This window comes from Hemicordylus capensis, chromosome 4 (assembly GCF_027244095.1).
Source record: "Hemicordylus capensis ecotype Gifberg chromosome 4, rHemCap1.1.pri, whole genome shotgun sequence".
Classification (NCBI taxonomy): domain Eukaryota; kingdom Metazoa; phylum Chordata; class Lepidosauria; order Squamata; family Cordylidae; genus Hemicordylus; species Hemicordylus capensis.
In genome coordinates, this window is record NC_069660.1 from 183,178,339 (window position 1) to 183,193,593 (window position 15,255).

Genomic DNA, 15,255 nt, shown 5'->3' on the forward strand with positions numbered 1-15,255 from the left:
TTAGTGACACTGTTGTAGGGCGTAATCTGGAAAGCACCCAGCATAGCATTGCACTGGTGCAATGGTGTAATTGGCATTACGCTGGTGCAGCGGAGACAGTGAAGGGGTATTGCAAGTTCTGTCAGTGGAAGGGGGCTTCTTATGCCACTCAAGCCATTTTTTAGGCTATTTTCAAAGGGAAGAATGTTTATGAGATCACAATATTTATGTACATCTGTCTGCCTATGTGCTGATTCCTGTTTCTTGATTTTTATCATTTTGTTGACAATGATAAAAAGCCACCTAATGGTGCAGTGGGGAAGTAACTTGCCAAGAGAGCAAGAGGTTGCTGGTTCGAATCCCCGCTGGTATGTTTCCCAGACTATGGGGAACACCTATATCGGGCAGCAGTGATATAGGAAGCAGTGATATAGAAAGCCGCTGAAAGGCATCATCTCATACTGCGCGGGAGATGGCCATGGTAAACCCCTCCTGTATTCTACCAAGAAAACCACAGGGCTCTGTGGTCACCAGGAGTCGACACTGACTCGACAGCACAACAGCGATTAAACCCAAAATTTACAGTATATGGGAGGAGCTGCAGGGGATTCTAATGGGGCAGGGGCGTAGCTAGGAGAGAGGGGGCCCATGTTCATCCCTCTCTCTGGTGGCCCCCCAGAGTGAGGGAGATAATGAAGAAAATAGGGAGGTATGGAGCTGGAGGGCCTGCAGGAGCTGGGGGCCCGTGTTCTTTGAACCCTTTCGCTCAATTATAGCTACGCCCCTGTAATGGGGGCATTTTTATTGCTATCCGCTACCTTGTTTCAAGATGGCGATAACTAACAGTATAAACACCACCCTATTAGAACTCATTAGTTTATAGTCTGATACAAGCCAAAACCTACAGTACATGAGAAGGGGCCATAGGGGATCCTGATGGGAGTGTTTTTATTTCAAGATGGCAGCAACTCACAGTATAAACACAAGCCTTTTAGAATGACAGTATTGTGTTCACAGTATAATATACACCAATGTTTGTGGCTTCATTAACATTTATTCATGGTAATGCTGGTGGTGATGGTGTTGTTGGTCTTATATCAAGTTGTTGTCTTTATTAGGGAAACTTCTTGGTATTGGAGCAAGCCTGTAATGTGTGCATAAGCCAGTGAGCACTGAGAAATCTATGGGATTGCTCATGGCAGAAAAATGGTGCAGGAAAGCATTTAGAATTACTTACATGGGGAAAGTGAAAATGTTAACATGCCTAAACTTTAAAAGGACAGGTGTACATTATAATGAATCCTATAGAAAAAAATGTGTTACACTGAAAGAAGAGAAACAAGAAATATATAAATAATATATCCAATATCTCTAATTGAACCAAATTTTGGGGAAGCAAGCAGACAATCAATATCTTGGTTTGTGTGAACTCCAGCCTAGAGCTTTCTGGGAATAATTCATTAATGGGGGGAAAGGAGTCCTGAAATTTGAAAACTTGCATTTGCTACACAATAATTAAGTGACCGAGTAAAAGTTAGCTGTTTATTTCCTCTATGGCTACAATTGTATGCACATTTACTTGGGAGTCAGCTGCTTAGCTGAACTGAGTGGGATATACTTCTGAGTAAATTTTCATAGGCTCAGGCTGTGTGCATTCCTTTATTTGTTAAGACCAACAGAACAGCAACACCCTGCATCAAAAAGTAAGTGGTTAGAAACAGAGCAAGATGGACAAAATCCTAAAATCTTTATTCCCAGAAATGTGTACTAAACCTCCCTTTTAGATATATAACAGTAACACAAATAATTATATATCCAGAGATATATCCTTAATGAATATCGTAATGCTCCCTTCACTAGCATCTTCCACCACAATTGTCAGAATACTTAAATATTTTATCAGCAGTCAGGTGAAACACTGTTGAATATTTAATATTTGCTGAGGATTAACATAAGTCTGCAGGCAGGTAGCCCCTTTTAAAACTAAACTGTTTTATCAATGTATTAATACAGTAGTTTATCATAATGACTAATTTATACCTTCCCTATTGTAAAGGATGCAAGGTGCCATTAATCAATGTGTGTCCTAAAAATAGCCTCTAACATTTATTCTTCAAAGTTGTGCTGAGAGGTGTAACATTCACAGATGCCAACAAAATTCTCAAAGCCACCATGTATCTATCTGGGGCCATTCACATGACCGGGTGGGGGAGCAGGTGGGCGGGCAGGGGGAAGGCTGCATGAAGCTTACCTTTCCCCCAGATGAGCCATGGAAGGTTGCTGGGAGCGGGAACCACACTCCTAGACGATCCGCTGTTGCATCAGACATTGCAGAACTCCAGCGGCTGAGAGGAATACCCAGCTTCCGGGTATCCCACAATGTGCCATGCGCCAAGAGCGGTGCATTGGGGGATTTTCCCAGGAGATCGGTGTTCTAGGCACCCATTTGTCTCTGTGTCTCCTGGGGCTAAATGTAGCCCAAGGAGACACACGATCCCAGAGCCTGGGTTAATGGAATGCTGGTGCTTTTAACCCATGCTAACAGCTGGGCTGGAACACCAGGCTAGGCGACACTGCCCCACCAGTTCAGGCCCAATCCTGGCGGTTCTTATGCACAGCCTAAACCAGGCTGGGCTTCCCTACCCTGGGTTAGGCTGCATGTGAGAACTATCTATCTATCTATCTATCTATCTATCTATCTATCTATCTATCTATCTATCTATTCATTCAACAAAATAGGGTCTCAAAAAAGCAATTTACATAGCAAAAGGACATGAGAAAATGGTTTCTAGTCCTAGTCACAGTCTAAAAAGAAACAGCAGGCAGACACCTGCAACAGCCACTGGGAGGGAGACTATTCTGTTTGTCATGCAACACATAATCTACTAAATTCATGGATAATAAGTTCATCAATATCTGTTCACCATGGATGTTGGTTAAATGGAACCTTACTTTACAGTGACGGTATACCTCTGAAGGCCGCAAGAAGATAAGAAACATATTGCAGTATTGTTATGGCAGTGAGCTTTTCTTTGATTACTTTTTTAAAAATTATTGGTTATTTTTTCGTGGATATTTATCTATATATTTACACATTTCCTTTTTCCAGTTGTATCTTCCTCTGAAGACGAGTGCCTAGGGAGAAAGAACAGAGTCAGGTCAACACCTTCATGTTCACAAGACTGCTTGTGAGTGCTCAGAAGCTGGCTGGGTCACTTTGGAAAAAGAATTATTTTATCCATCAAGGTAATTCTTATGCTCTTACAATCAGGCTCCATCAGAGCACATTGCCTGATTCTATGTTCCTCTGTTCAATGTCAGTGAAGCACAGGATCAATGTTAGCACCAATGGGCACTTATTAGCCCTATCCAGATACTACATTGTATGTGTGAGCAGGTGTCTGTGTACTTATTTGTGTGTGAACGATTGTACTGTACAGGTGTTCCTTTAAAAAGTAAACCTGTGCACTGTGAGTCCTAAATAGGGGTCAAGAAGGCCTCCACCCTCTTCCAGGTGCTGCTCAGCCTTATTCTCCACCTCTATGCCTGTCTTTTCCTCCTGAGAAACCCCTCCACATCATGAGGAGACCTTTCCTGAACAAGATGGTGCGCTGTCAGCCGAGCACTCCAGTGCCACTGCTGCATCTGAACCCAGACTCAAAAATGTTCCTGAGGACCCAGTGGGACAATGGCAGCCCTACAGTGAGAACTGAATTTGAGGTCTCTGGGGCATGGTCCTCCTCAGATACAGTCTTGTCCAGGTGTTCCCCAGAGCTCGCAGGTGTGAGCCCAAGGAGAGGAGAGGCTTCTAGCTCTGGATCAGGGGCTCTGCTCAACACTGACACTTCCTCCAAGGAACTCCCCTGTGTCCTAGTCTGGGGGGTCCTTCACTACAAGTTGCAAAAAAGTCCCTCTTTTAATTGAATGGACCAGGGAGGTATTGTCTGAATCGGCCCAATATGTGAATAGCTGTGTACAGTTATCCATGTGTACAGCTCTGTACACATATGCACAGCTTGTATAAGCACCCGATGTAACAGGTGAATAGACCTATTATGTTGCTCTGTAGCTCTGATGCTAGTCCCAGCTCCAGTAGGAGCAACTGCCATTGATGGCACCCAAGGCAGAGAAAGAAGGGAAACCAGAAATATGAAAGAGCACCCGAATTAAAGAGATAGGAGATCCAATTATATTGGTGTCCACTGTTCTGTTTAGTTTGGTTCTGAAAGGGAAAGGAAGTCAGGAAGAAAGAATGGGCACAGAGGGCAGATGTACTTGATTGGCTGCTGTAGACATGAGGAAGGCTTGAAGGAAATAAAACCTGTGACTGCAGATACCTAAATATAAACTCCATTGCCTTAATGCCAGCACAAAGGTGCAGCCGAAAAACCTTGTGGTCATGGTATAGGGAGATGCTGAGGGCTTTGAAAAGACAAGTGGGTAATCTGGCCTACTATAGGGGCTGCTTTAACTGTTGTGCCCCAAATGTTTGCTTGTGCCATAGCAGCACAAGAGTCGGAACAGGACTGTGTTGTCAGCCAGACTTGGGAATCAGCTAAGACGGATGAAAGGCTTTTTATGTTTATGGGAAAACTGATGACCAAGTTCTAGCAAAGGTCAGAGTAGGAGTGAATTAACTCAAGGGTGTGTAGTGTGGTATGAAATGCCAGAGTGTGCCAAAGCAGGCACAATAGGAGGGGAAATGTCCCTTTAGTTGCTGCCTAAGATGAAATGACACGCAATGCTGTGAATCATTTACCAGTCAAACATTCTGGCCCTTCTAACCACAGCCTTGTTCTCTCAGAAGCTGTACCTATTTTGTCCCCTGTGGAGCTAACCACAGCTTGGGAGTGGGGGCAGTGGGGGTGGGGAGGAATTTCGGTTAGGAAAAAGGCACAGGACAAAAGGGTGAAACACCTTCCTCAGGGATGTGGCTGCTGATTGTTATTTTGATGTTTTAAGTAGGAGATTCTAATCATGGATCTTCTAACTCAATCTGGTCTGATCTTCAGGAACTCCAGCTTCTCCTGTTGGCACCAGTAGGAGTTTCCTCCTGTAGGAAATAGCAGCGTGTGTGGGGGTGGGGGGTGGGGAGACAGCAGATTGGGATTGCAGAGGGGACAATGCTAGGGTTGCCAACTCTGACTTAAGATATTCCTGGAGATTTATTTTTTCTCCAGTGCTTGTTCCATATTTTTCACAGCATAAAGCCATTAAAATCTCTAGGATTGCTTTCAAACCTGGAGATTGATGCTGATTCCTGGAGACTCTTGACCAGTTCTGGATGGTTGGCAACCTTAGGCAAAGGGTTAAAAAAAAAAAAAAAACCCTCCCACCATACACACTGTGATCCCAATCCAGATTGTGTCCCTTCCACAGCAGCTGCATTTGTCTTTAGAAAAAAATATACCAGTCAGGCCCAATGATGCATTACGCATCACTCAGGGATGTAAGCCTGTGTTTGGGCTTGAGGCAGCAGGTGGAGGTTCACATGACTCAGTGCTCTTCCATGAAAAAGCAAACCATGCAAAAGCATCCATACATATAACAAGTTGTTCTGGTAAGAGCCAATCTGTCTGCTTTCCTACAACTGGACTAAATTTGGTCCAAATAGGTTAGGCAGTTCACAAGTTAGCCCACTTGCACCTCAAACATTCATGCATCTGCCATCTTGCATTGGGGTGGATGACATTATCACAAACTATGTGTCTAAGGTGTTCCTGTGTGTCACTTTAAGTGGCACAGCGGGGAAATGCTTGACTAACAAACAGAAGGTTGACAGTTCGAATCCCCGCTGGTACTATATCGGGCAGCAGCGATATAGGACGATGCTGAAAGGCATCATCTCATACTGCGCGGGAGGAGGCAATGGTAATTCTACCAAAGAAAACCACACTCTGTGGGCGCCAGGAGTCGACACCAACTTGAAGGCACATTTTACCTTTACCTTTACCTTTTTTTCACTACCAGCTGTACCAAATTTGGTCCAAATTGGTTCCCACTTGCTTCTCTAATGTTCATGCAGCTGCCATCTTGAACTGGGCTGCCAGTTCAAGGTATGCCATTGAGGTGTCCCTATGTGTACCTACAGGTGTAGCAGATTTGGTCCAAATCAGGTGTTGATAAATTAGCCCAATTGTGCCTCAAACCTTCATGTATCTGCCATCTTGAATTGGGGTGGATGACATCATCACAAACTGCACCGTTGAATGTCCCTGTCACTCACTACAACTGAACCCAGTTTGGATAATATCAGTCTAGGCATTGAGAAGTTGATGAGGAGGACACACACGGACACATACACAGAATGCTGGGTGATCTCATAAGCTTACTTTCTTTAAGGAAAGTAGGCTAAAAAACTAAATGTTAAGTAGAAGTCTATGCTAAAACCCTTCTCCCTCACATCTAGTTTTCTATGTGCAGGGAATTGTTTAGTATGACAAAGCATTCAGTCATGTCAGTCCTTACCTGCAGTGCAAAGCAAGATCACCTAGAGATGCAAGTTTTATCACCTCTGTGAGATATATGCTTCTGAAAACCTGTACTAAGACTTATTAATGTTAATTTTCCATAGGCAATCTGAGGACATGGCTGCAGTCAGAATCTGCTCTGGAATCCACCCTTTAATTTACAGATTCAGTTTCAGTATCTCAGCTTTAAAAAAAAAACAACAGTAGCAAAACTCCAGACCAAAACGTTGCCCACTAGAGTGTTAAATAACAGCCAGGGCTGAAGTTAGGATTACTAATTAATTATTTGCATAGAGTTGTATTTCACCCTATTCTGAAGGCTCTGGCAGGATATGTAGGGTTTTTTTAAAAAGTAATTTGCTTCTAAATTGTTAGCTTTCATGATGTTTTTCTGTTGTAAGTTGCCTGGATAAATATTTACAATTTAAAAGTCATAATTTTATTGTATTTTATTATGAGTTTTTTAATAACAATTTTTTTATTATTTATAAAAGAAAATTTTAGAAACAATATATAAAGTCAAACGCAAACAGAGAATTTTGTGGTAGGGGTAGATATATGAAGAGAGAAGAAGGAGAAGAAGACAGTATTTATATGTTTACATTTTTAAAGGAGACAAAAGAGGGAAAAGTGCTCTCAAATAACTAGCAACCTTTGGGAGCCCTTTGGGGACAGGTAGCCATTTTATTTATTTATTTATATCTATGTAAATCACTTGGGAACTTTTGTTAGAAAGTGGTATATAAATATTCATTGTATTCATATTCATATACCACTTTTCAACAAAGTTCCCAAAGCAGTTCAAAGGTAAAGTGTGTCGTCAAGTCGATTTTGACTCCTGGTGCCCACAGAGCCCTGTGGTTTTCTTTGGTAGAATACCGGAGGGGATTACCATTGCCTCCTCCTGGGCAGTATGAGATGATGCCTTTCAGCATCTTCCTATATCATTGCTGCCCGATATAGTACCAGCGGGGATTCAAACCGGCAACCTTCTGCTTGTCCTTCTGCATTTCCCCGCTGTGCCACTTAATGAAATGGCTCCCTGTCCCCAAAGGGCTCACAATCTAAAAAAGAAACAAGATAGACACCAGCAACAGCCACTGGAAGGATGCTGTGCTGGGGATGGATAGAGGAGGGGAGAAGTTAAGCTTCTAACATCAAAGAATCTGGCAGTTCCTCAAATCCCATTACAGGAGCATTTGTATCAGCACCAAACCCAGCATCTTGCTTCATCCGGATTCAAAATACCATACCCCCCACTCAACCCCACCCACCTCCGTTGGCAGCTTCTCATTCCACTTCAGCAAGAAATGATGGATTAGAGAGCACCCTGCTGTTTGATCCAGGAGCACAGCACAGAGGAAGAAATGTGTAAGCAAGGGACCTGAGCACAATGCAGAGTGAAAACCACAGCAGCACACCTGGACTAGCTTATCACATGCATAGTTAGAAGGAGGAGGGTCACATAATGCTACTGGAATAGAGATGCCCCCAAAAGAAAAGAGAGAGAAGAAGTTAATTTGTTGTGGAAGAAAATCCCCTACACAATTATAAAACATTAAGTGTTCAGTATTTTCAGTTAGTACCAAGTAATGTGTGTACATGAATACAGGGTAGATGAGTAAAATGGGAAAGGAATAATGGGATATGCTGTCCTGATGACTGGATCTTTGAGTGGGGAGAACATGCCCTTTATGTAATCCAGGGCTGTACATTTTATGTTGCAAACCTTGGCCTACAGTACAAGAGCCAAAGTGCCATACTATGTTAGGCAACTGGGGCTAAATCTGTCTAGTGTAGCCCTATTTAACTCACAAACAGGAAAGCAAACCAAATCTACTGCTTCAGAGAGATCCCCCCTCCCCCAGCATTAACTGGGATGGAGTTCAAACCTAAAATTTCTTGAGTTCCTTGAACCTGAACCAACCCTAAACACAAAAAGTGGTCATCAGCACTTAAAAAGCAAGCAAGCACTTGGGAGTTTTCTTTTGAGAGGTGGGGAGGGCTCCTCTCTGCTCTAGAGATATTTGTAGAAGATATATTTCCAGTAAGTCCCTTGAAAAGAAAGGGTGAAGGAGCAAGAGGGACTAGCAGGTGAGGCCTAAGACAGATAGTTCTAGGTACTTTCCAGTCTAGCTGTTCATCAGCAGCAAAATGCCTCTGTTCAGGCAAGTCGCATTCGGAACGTAAACAGCAGGACGTAAACAGTCTCACAGCAACTAACAACCCGAAAAACAGCAACTTTTCCACACCGGATATACGACGTCCATGCTCTATATTGCAGTGATTAAATTCACAACAAGGCATTGGAAATGTGAACGGCACCCTGCTGTCCGTGTAGGGGCTGCGGTGTCACAATGCAGGAAGTGTGAAAGCACACTTCCGAGATATGTCCCGACCCCGTTGTAGGGTCTAGTCTGGAAAGCGCCCAGGTCTTTAAGTAGAGTTTGCTTAGCAACACGGCCTCATTGTGGAGGATTCTTGAACTGAGGCTGGCTAGAAGCTTGCCTTGGCATAGCCATTCCTCTGTCACCATTCTGCTATTCCTCTCGTTCCTGCTTACATATCAATTGTATGATTAACATTTTATTTTCCTGTGTGTTAGTCTGTTATATGCATTTTGTATGTCACAACCTTTAAACAGAATAAAAATGTTTGCTATTCTTCTTCTTTATTTCAAAATAATGTTATATTATTTTAAAATAAATAAATAAATAAATTCCTTTTTATTTTAAAAGAATTGTATTATATTTTAAAATAAAATAAATTCTGGGAAGAAACTGCTTTGAGGTTTACAAAACATTTAACAGAATATAAGACTATAAAAATTACACAATACAAATATTAAAATAGAATATAAAATGCAAATCTAATTAAACGTTTACAAAACATACACAATGTCAACATAAAATACAAAGCCGCAGCAACAAAAAACACTCATCTAAAAGCCTGGGTAAAAAGCCAAGATTTCACTTGCTTTCTAAAAACGGTGATGGAGACTAAGGAGTGGATGCCCACCAGGAAAGCATTCCAAAGTCTTATGGAGAGCATTCTAAATTAGATAGACCAAAGCCTGACTCTTGGATAAGACAGTTTCAGTTGTCTGTGTAGTTGAATTGTACAGAGTTACATTGCAAGCAAAGGATTTGATATTGTTCTGCATTAAATGTATCTAAATAAGTTCAAAACCAGTTCAAAATATCTGAGCCAGTTACTGGACTACTTTTTAAAGTTAGTGTTTGAAACAGAACTGAACCAGAGATTTAACAAATACTGATGAACCTAAACCAAATCCACATGTTTAGTGTCATAGTTCTCTGCTCATAAACCCAGTCTCTACTGGCTTTCTATACCTTTCTGCAAGCATTGGGTTGCACTAGTATTAGGGAATTATGGGACCACTAAGATGCTATATTAGAAACTATAGATGCTGTGTAGGAGTGAGGACAGTTTTCAGTGCTAGAATAAGGGATCAAGGTTACTCTTGCACTGGAAGCTCTGGCTACGTGTAGATTATTATCCCTGTGAAGCAATAGGAGTAATGTTCTCTGATGCTATCATAGCACTAGCTTGATATATGTGCAAAAAGAGGGAAGAGAGGAAAACTTGTTTCCACCTAGTTTTAGTTGATCAAGTAATTTTATATTGTTTAGTGTTTTATCTGTTTGACTGTTTTTATTTTTATCTGTTTTATTGTTCTGCTATTGTAAGCTGCTCCGAACATGATTGTATTGGAGGGGTGGGATATATATATATATATTTAAAAATAGCAAATAAATTATTGTTAATCCCAGCTATTCCCTTAGTCCTATACAAATAAACCGAGTGGTGAAATTGATTGGACTGGAATACAAGCACTTTCTGGACTAGACTAACTCTTAAAATAAAAGCCACACAGATGCATTTTTCAATGTTAAAGGGCTACATGTAGGCACATCTGTTCATCTTTTCAGATACCAATGAAAGTATTAATAGACAGTTTGAAAACTACCCTGTGCACCTGGCAATTCTACAGTAGGAATCTTTAGCAGTCATACCAAAACGTGCATATGTCTTCTGCAGGAGTGCTGGTTTTGTATTTAGAGTACTGCTTGTAATATTATGAGAATCTGAAAAATTGGCTTGATCAGATATCTTGTAGAGTGGCAGCTCTTACAATACAGCTTCTAAGGGCCAAACTAGATATTAAAGGCAACCATGTGTTGTTAAATAACACATACATGCTCTGTCCTTAAAATGTGTGAAAGGTCTGCTTCTTACAGAGGAACATAGGAAGCTGCCATATACTGAGCCAGACCATTGGTCCATCTAGCTCAGTATTGTCTTACACACTGGCAGCAGCTTCTCCAAGGTTGCAAGCAGGAATCTCTCTCAGCCCTCTCTTGGAGAAGCCAGGGAGGGAACTTGGAACCTTCTGCTCTTCCATTCCCTAAGGGGGATATCTTACAGTGCTCACACTTCTAGTCTCCCATTCATATGCAACCAGGGTGGACCCTGCTTAGCTAAGGAGACAAGTCATGCTTTCTACCACAAGACCAGAGGGGGGAAATGTATGAAAGAGGGAGGAGCAAAACATGTCCCTTCCATCTGTGGTTTTAAGCAGATTTCTCCCTACCCATCTCAGATCTCACTGCTGGTATCAGAGCCAGGCAAAGAGAAACCTGCTTAAAACAGCAGAATGTGGCACGGAAAAGTGAGAGAGGGGTGAGTTTTGCTCCCTTCCTTGCATGTACCTTTTGGTCTACCCCAAACCTGCTTTATAGGCAAATAGAACAAGCAACATTTAATAAACATGTGATTGCTCCTAACTCCTACTGGGCTGGCCTCAAGTCTCTCAAATGCTGTTGTCTATAGGCAGACTGAGACTCATACTAGAACTAGCTGTTATGGGAGATACAGGGCTGCAGCTGAATACAATTTTGTGTCTCTCTTTCTCCCCCCACCCGCCCAATGTCTACTAACCAACCTTGCATGATGTCATGCCATTGGACTGTGAGTTCTATTTTGTATTTGGGGTGGCGACACAGCTACAAGATGATCATAACCTGTCACACATTTTGTTTTATTAGACCTTAGGGAGAAATAAGGAGGAGGAATCACGTGGGGCTGTTAGTTTTTGGGGCAGACATCTATTCTTTGTCATCTCTAGTTCTGAACACAGTACCTGTATGTGATCTTATGCTGTGCTGCTGCACGTCAGTGCATAGGATCAGGCTCTGAGGCTTCCAGTTTGAAAACATTTGCACCAGGGGCGTAGCAAGGCTGGAGTGGGCCCAGAGACAAGATTTTAAAATGGACCCCCCCACCTCACTGAAGCTCAGCTCATGAAGTAAAGAAATCTTAAATGAGGCTGAATAGTGGTAACAAAAAAGACATGCTGTTCCAGGTCTTAACACTCACATCAGTTTCAGAGGATGAATACAATTGAAGGAAGCCCGGATGGGTGCACGGCTGAGGGAGTCAGTCATGTGACTTGCCTCACGGGGGGGGGGGCTAAGGCAGTGGGCCCCCAGACAGCTGTCTCCCCTTGCCCTATTAAATAGTTATGCCCCTGATTTGCACTGGAGCACTTATCTTTTCTTCCTGTTTTCAGGACTGGGGCTTGTCTGCATTACATAAACTTGTTGCCAGGAGTGCAGTCTAAAACTAGAACTAAAGTGAAAAAACAAGCTGCCTGTACTTTAATGGGCCTTTATCTTCCCATTCACAATGGAAACATGAATTACTATTATGCAGACAAAATATGATTATGAATATGATTCATATAATTATCAATGATATAACAGGTTTATCTTGGTTGCAGAGCAACAGGATTTGTCTGGCTTATGTAGTTTACAATAATGTTTCTAATAGAGGCGTCTCCATTATTTTTAAATGATGCATAGTTCATTAGTCACTGGGGGAAAAAACAATAAAATGTCCTCATACTAGTTCGGGCATTTGATTTATCTTAAAATTCCATTAGTATGAATTATTGCTGCTAATACCAACTTGAAGGTGATGAACTAAACTTTATTTTTAAAAGTGCCTTAGGACTGAAGACAAAGACTTAGTGATACAGGATTGGATTTTAAAATTAAGATGTATCAAAAATCAAAACAATGAATCTGAACAGAGTTAAGGTGTCTCTGTATGACATTTAAAGAATTATGTATTCTGTAATGCATTTTACTACCTTTTATCTTTCACATAGAACATTCACCAATTGCACAAATAGCAAGAGAGAGGCTCCAAAATGCATCACATGTGAAAACAGTTTTCAAGTCTGGAAGAGTTCAGACATGGGCCATAAGCTGAGCTCTTGGACACATACCTGTTAGTTTTTGATCAATCAATCAATCAATTTTTATTACGGTCATAGACCAGCATAAAGTACTAGGGGTGATTACATATTAAAAGTAAAAGTCAATATTAAAAGCCTAGGAGTGCACAATACAAGCATATCATGAAAAACTATGATTAAAGACTATAAGAATCAGAAGTAGAAGTAAAATTTAAAATAAAATTATGGCTGTCTAAGACAGAAAAATAAAGGTAAAGTTGTGCCATCGAGTCAGTGTAGACTCCTGGCGACCACAGTGGTTTTCTTTGGTAGAATACAGAAGGGGTTTTCCATTGCCATGTCCCACGCAGTAAGAGAGATGCCTTTCAGCATTTTCCTATATTACTGCTGCCTGATATGGGTGTTTGGGAAACATATCAGTGGGGATTGGAATTGACAACCTCTTGCTTCCTAGGCAAGCTACTTCCCCGCTGTGCCATTTGGTGGCTTGTCTAAGACAGAACAAGACCGCAAACTAAATGACCCTTAATGTCTGAGATCTAAGAATTGCAGTTAACAGAGTAGTTGATGGGAGGATGTGGACAAGCTGCTTGGAGCAATGCAGCCTACCACCTGTTCTCTTAACCCTTGCCTGACATGGCTAATACTATCTGGCAGGGAGGTTGTTGTAGAAGGTCTGTAGGGATCATAAATGCTTCTCTGAGGGAGGGCAGGGTGCCTCCTTGTCTTAAGGAGGCAATTATTAGACCACTTCTGAAGAAGCCTGCCCTGGATTCCTCAGAGTTGAACAACTATAGGCCTGTCTCCAACCTTCCGTGTCTGGACAAGGTAATTGAGAGAGTGGTGGCCTCCCAACTCCAGGCAGTCTTGAATGAAACTGATTATCTAGACGTGTTTCAGACCGGCTTTCGGGTGGGCTATGGAGTGGAGACTGCCTTGGTTGACCTGTTGGATGATCTCCAATCGGCAATTGACAGAGGAAGTGTGACTCTGTTAGTCCTTTTGGACCTCTCGGCGGCTTTTGATACTATCAACCATAGTATCCTTCTGGAGCGTCTGAGGGGGTTGGGGGTGGGAGACACTGCTTTGCCGTGGTTCCACTCTTACCTCTCGGGCAGATTCCAGATGGTGTCTCTCGGGGACTGTTGTTCTTCAAAAACTAGACTTCGCTATGGTGTCCCTCAGGGCTCCATATTGTCTCCGATGTTGTTTAATATCTACATGAAACCGCTGGGAGAGATCATCAGGAGATTTGGTGCAGGGTGTTATCAGTATGCTGATGACACCCAAATCTATTATTCCATGTCAACGTCATCAGGAGAAGGCATAACCTCCCTAAATGCCTGCCTGGAGGCAGCGATGGGCTGGATGAGAGGTAACAAGCTGAGACTGAATCCAGATAAGACGGAGGTACTTATTATGTGGGGTCAGAACTCGGGAGATGATTTTGATCTGCCTGTTCTGGATGGGGTCACACTTCCCCAGAAGGAACAGGTACACAGTCTCGGGGTGCTTCTAGACACAGAATTCTCCCTGGTGTCCCAGGTTGAGGCAATGGCTAGTGGTGCCTTTTATCAGCTTCAACTGATACGCCAGCTGCATCCATTTCTTGAGATAAATCACCTAAGAACAGTAATACATCTGCTGGTCACCTCCAGACTTGACTACTGCAATGTGCTTTATGTGGGGCTGCCTTTGTACGTAGTCTGGAAACTGTAGTTAGTCCAGAATGCGGCAGCCAGATTGGTCTCTGAGTCATCTCAGAGAGACCATATCACTCCTATCTTAAAAGATCTACACTGGTTGCCGGTAAGTTTCCGGGCAGAGTACAAGGTTTTGGTTATAACCTATAAAGCCCTAAAAAGCTTGGGCCCTGAGTATTTAAGAGAACGTCTTCTTCGCTATGAACCACATCGCCCATTAAGAACATCTGGAGAGGTTCATCTGCAGTTGCCACCGGCTTGTCTGGTGGGTACTCAGGTACGGGCCTTCTCCATTGCTGCCCCGAGGCTTTGGAACACACTTCCTACTGAAATAAGAGCCTCCCCATCTCTTACGACTTTTAAAAGGGCAGTTAAGACGCATTTGTTCACCCAGGCTTTTAATTAGATCATGTTTTAATTGTGTTTTAATAGTTTTTACTTGTTAATTTTAATTGTTGAAATGTTTTAATCTTTTATTGGCTGTTTTTATTGTTTTGTAAACCGCCCAGAGAACTTGCGTTTTGGGCGGTATAGAAATGTATAAAATAAAATAAAGTAAAATAAATAAGTAGTTAATAATGGTACAAATATTTGTAAAGGCATTATAAAAACATCATTTAAAAAGGCATAAAAGAGAGACACAAGAATGCATGTTGAATGAATGCAAGGTATGTTGGTATGGAGACTGGAAGATGGAATATCTTTTTCCCCTCCTGGAATGAGTGTAGTCTGTTAGTATTTCTGCTTGGTGTATGGATTGTATGTCTAGACACAATACGGTCACTGCACTATATGATAAGTAACCGCTAATGATGACCTT